This window comes from Rhinoderma darwinii, chromosome 2 (assembly GCF_050947455.1).
Source record: "Rhinoderma darwinii isolate aRhiDar2 chromosome 2, aRhiDar2.hap1, whole genome shotgun sequence".
Lineage (NCBI taxonomy): Eukaryota > Metazoa > Chordata > Amphibia > Anura > Rhinodermatidae > Rhinoderma > Rhinoderma darwinii.
Genome location: NC_134688.1, coordinates 483942649 through 483948344, shown reverse-complemented (window position 1 = coordinate 483948344; position 5696 = coordinate 483942649). Strand labels below are relative to the sequence as shown.

At 40.4% G+C, this 5696-nt stretch overlaps 1 long non-coding RNA gene across 1 annotated transcript; it reads left to right on the top strand.

Moving 5' to 3' along the window:
- The first annotated feature begins 545 nt into the window (after nucleotides 1–545).
- On the top strand, nucleotides 546–5234 carry LOC142741691 (uncharacterized). The gene is made up of 2 exons (XR_012881243.1): nucleotides 546–645; nucleotides 5132–5234. It is a non-coding gene; the product is annotated as an uncharacterized LOC142741691 (long non-coding RNA).
- Nucleotides 5235–5696: the final 462 nt, after the last annotated feature.

Here is a 5696-nt window from a genome sequence, read left to right as displayed (position 1 = left end):
CGCTTAGTTTTAGTGATTGATGGGGGTCTCAGTGCTCGGACCCCCACCAATCAAAACATCTGAGATGTCACTATGACATGTCAGAAGCTTGTCGGACGTTTAGTTACCCTTTAAGAATTTACATAACATAACACAGAATGACAATCCCACCAACAAAATGGATGACATTCGTTTAAATATTGGAAACTTTATTACCATTTAACAATGGCATCCTTGATACCAAAAGACATTACAAGACCACATGACACCTGAACATTCCATGACATCACGAGATCACATGACACCTGAACATTCCATCATATCACGAGATCGCATGACACCTGAACATTCCATGACGTCACGAGATCACATGACACCTGAACATTCCATCATATCACGAGATCACATGACACCTGAACATTCCATGACGTCACGAGATCACATGACACTTGAACATTCCATGACATCACGAGATCACATGACACCTGAACATTCCATCACATCACGAGATCACATGACACCTGAACATTCCATGACATCACAATGATGTACTTGGTGTATGAAGACCATAGACCTTTGGACGGCTCATCTTTACATGAAGAGACTGAAGACCTGAGGAGAGCTCCCCACGTGACCAACACCAAGAAAGGAAGAGAAGTCCTCCAGGTATGTAGGGAAGTTATACACCCGACATTTATGAGCTGACATATGTCCGTGCTGAGAAGGTTCCAGGATCGGAACTTTCTCTATGACCATATGACCGGCGTTTCATCTTCCAGTCCCGGAGTATTGGTTGATATCTACGTCTGCTATGAGCAGGAGAAGATTTGCTCCATATTTTGTGCCAATTTCTGCCATAAGTGATGCAAAATCTTTGGTCCATGAGGGGCCCCGCTCCTGCTGTGAAGCCCCGCTAACTATTCTTGTCACTTATAAAAGTGGTGAAATGTGTGAAAGCTGCAACTATGGAGCAAATATGGAGTGCACCATAATGTGACTATTTATACGGCATAAAAGTGACGTAGAGCAATTGATAAGTTTCCCTCACTGGATTATTCATGTCTATTATTGTGTATATCTGTAATTACATATGTATTCTGGGTGATATGTATACTGGGTGATATGTACACTGGGTGATATGTATACTAGGTGATATGTATACTGGGCGATATGTACACTGGGTGATATGTATACTGGGTGATATGTATACTGGGTGATATGTATACTGGGTGATATGTATACTGGGTGATATGTATACTGGGTGATATGTATACTGGGTGATATGTATACTGGATGATATGTATACTGGATGATATGTATACTGGGGGATATGTATACTGGATGATATGTATACTGGGTGATATGTATACTGGGTGATATGTATACTGGGTGATATGTATACTGGATGATATGTATACTGGATGATATGTATACTGGATGATATGTATACTGGGGGATATGTATACTGGATGATATGTATACTGGGTGATATGTATACTGGGTGATATGTATACTGGGTGATATGTATACTGGATGATATGTATACTGGGCGTTATGTATACTGGATGATATGTATACTGGGTGATATGTATACTGGGTGATATGTATACTGGGTGATATGTATACTGGTATATATGTATACTGCAGATATGTATACTGGATGATATGTATGTTGTTTTATATGTATACTGGGTTATATGTATACTGGATATGTACACTGGGGGATATGTAGACTGGGTGATATGTATATTGGATGATATGTATACTGGGTGATATGTATACTGGATGTTATGTATACTGGATGTTATGTATACTGGATGATATGTACACTGGGTGATATGTACACTGGGTGATATGTATACTGGGTGATATGTATACTGGATAATATGTATACTGGGTGATATGTACACTGGGTGATAAGTACACTGGATAATATGTACACTGGGTGATATAAATACTGGATAATATGTATAATGGGTGACATGTACACTGGGTGATATGTATACTGGACGATATGTATACTGGGTGATATGTATACTGGGTGACATGTACACTGGGTGATATGTATACTGGGTGATATGTATACTGGGTGATATGTATACTGGGTGATATGTATACTGGGTGATATGTATACTGGGTTATATGTATACTGGATATGTACACTGGGGGATATGTATACTGGGTGATATGTATACTGGGTGATATGTATACTGGGTTATATGTATACTGGATATGTATACTGGATGATATGTATACTGGGTGATATGTATACTGGATGATATGTATTCTGGATGATATGTATGCTGGGTGATATGTATACTGGGTGATATGTATACTGGGTGATATGTATACTGGGTGATATGTATACTGGGTGATATGTATACTGGGTGATATGTATACTGGGTGATATGTATACTGGATGATATGTGTTCTGGGTTATATGTATTCTGGGTGATATGTATTCGGGGTGATATGTACACTGGATGATATGTATACTGGGTAATATGTACACTGGGTGATATGTATACTGGGTGATATGTATTCGGGGTGATATGTATACTGGGTGATATGTATTCGGGGTGATATGTATACTGGGTGATATGTATACTGGGTGATATGTATACTGGGTGATATGTATACTGGGTGATATGTATACTGGGTAATATGTACACTGGGTGATATGTATACTGGGTCATGTGTATTCGGGGTGATATGTATACTGGGTGATATGTATTTGGGGTGATATGTTTTTCGGGGTGATATGTATACTGGGTGATATGTATACTGGGTGATATGTATACTGGGTGATATGTATACTGGGTGATATGTATACTGGGTGATATGTATTCTGGGTGATATGTATACTGGGCGATATGTATACTGGGCGATATGTATACTGGGGGATATGTATACTGGGGGATATGTACTCTGGATGATTTGTATGCTGGGTGATATGTATACTGGATGATATGTATAATGGGTGATATGTATACTGGGTGATATGTATACTGTATGATGTATTCTGGATGATATGTACACTGGATGATATGTATACTGGGTGATATGTATACTGGGTGATATGTATACTGGGTGATATGTATACTGGGTGATATGTATACTGGGTGATATGTATACTGGATTATATGTATACTGGATAATATGTATTCTGGGTGATATATATACCGGATTATATGTATTCTGGGTGATATGTATACTGGATGATATGTATACTGCGTGATATGTATACTGTGTGATTTGTATACTGGGTGATATGTATACTGGATGATATGTATGCAGGGTGATATGTATACTGGGGGATATGAATACTGGGGGATATATATACTGTGGGATATGTATACTGGGGGATATGTATACTGGGGGATATGTATACTGGGCGATATGTATACTGGGGGATATGTATATTGGGTGATATGTGCACTGGGGGATATGTGTACTGGGTGATATGTATACTGGGTGTATTGTATACTGGGGGATATATATACTGGGTGATATGTACACTGGGGGATATATATATACTGGGTGATATGTAAACTGGGGGATATGTATACCGGATTATATGTATTCTGGGTGATATGTATACTGGATAATATGTATACTGGGTAATATGTATACTAAGTAATATGTATACTGAGTGATATGTATACTGGGGGATATTTATACTGGGGGATATGTATACTGGGTAATATGTATACTGGGTGATATGTATACTGGGGGATATGTATTGTTACGGAGCGGGTTAGTGGACCCACTAGGCCGTACCGCCGCAGCGGGGAGGCAGCTGGCCAAACAATAGGACACCCCAGAAATACAATGTCCCACACAAGGATACCTGAATAGTCCAGATGGTGGCCGCAGCTCTGGCATAGATAAGATGGGTGCAGCAGATGGCGCCAAACGTGGCGGATGACACAGGAGCCGCAAATTGCGCCAGACATGGCGGATTCCTCCGGACGTGGCAGATGACACAGGACGTGGCAGATGACACAGGACGTGGCGGATGACACAGGACGTGGCAGATGACACAGGACGTGGCAGATTCCTCTGGACGTGGCAGATGACACAGGATGTGGCGGACTCCTCCGGACGTGGCAGATGACACAGGACGTGGCGGATTCCTCAAGACGTGGCAGAAGACACAGGACGTGGCACGACTTGATACTAGGGCAAAGCACGGGAAACAGGAACTGGAAGAAGGTACGGGTAACAACAGGAACGGGAAACACTAAGGGACCATTTGCAAGACAGACTGGGAAAACTAACAATGCTCAGGCATCGAACTAGGGGGCTGGACCCCTCTTATAGCCCAGGGTACTCACGGGTCAAAGGTCATTCAAGATGTCCGGTGCGCGTGCTGCCCCTTTAAGAGCGGGGACGAGCGTGCGCGCGCACCCTGCGGGCTCCGGCGAAGGTGAGTGGATGCAAGCGCTGGCGTCTCCTGAGGAGGAGGCTGGGGCCAGCGCTTACCGACTCGTGGTTGCACCTGTCAGCGGGAGGCTGGAGCTGACAGCCCGCAGCCACGGACATAACATGTATACTGGGTCATATGTATACTGGGTAAATTTGTAAACTGGGTGATATATATACTGGGTGATATATATACTGGGTGATATGTATACTGGGTGATTTGTATACTGGGGGATATGTATACTGGGTGATATGTATACTGGGTGATATGTATACTGGGGAATATGTATACTGCGTGATATCTATACTGGAGGATATGTATACTGGGTGATATGTATACTGGGTGATATGTATTCTGGGGGATATGTATACTGGGTGATATGTATACTGGGTGATTTGTATACTGGGGGATATGTATACTGGGTGATATGTATACTGGGTGATATGTATACTGGGTAATATGTATACTGGGTGATATGCATACTGGGTGATATGTATACTGGGTAATATGTACACTGGGGGATATGTATACTGGGTGATATGTATTATGGGGGATATGTATACTGGATGATATGTATACTGGGTGATATGTATACTGGATGATATGTATACTGGGTGATATGTATACTGGGTGATATGTATAATGGGTGATATGTATACTGGGGGATAGGTACACTGGGGGATTGTAGTGAACATAAAACTGAATTGTGTGTTTTTTTTCTTCTAGAACAGAAAACCTCATCAAATCAAAAGATAAAAGACACAAAGACATCAACTCAAGAATAAGACGAAATGTCAAGATTAAAACACAATCTAAAGATTAAGACAAATCTCAAGACTAAGACACAATCTCAATATAAAACACAATCTCAATATAAGACACAATCTCAAGATAATACACAATCTCAAATTAAGACACAATCTCAAGACTAAAACACAATCTCAAGACTAAGACACAATCTCAAGATAAAACACAATCTCAAGATAATACACAATCTCAAAATTAAGACACAATCTCAAGTATAAGACACAATCTCAAGTATAAGACACAATCTCAAAATAAGACACAATCTCAAGACTAAAACACAATCTCAAAATTAAGACACAATCTCAAGAATAAGACAAAATATCAAGACCAAGACACAGTCTCAAGATAAAACACAATCTCAAGATAAGACACAATCTCAAGATAAGACACAATCTCAAGATAAGACACAATCTCAAGATAAAACACAATCTCAAGACTAAGACACAATCTCAAGAATAAGACACAATCTCAAGATTAAGACACA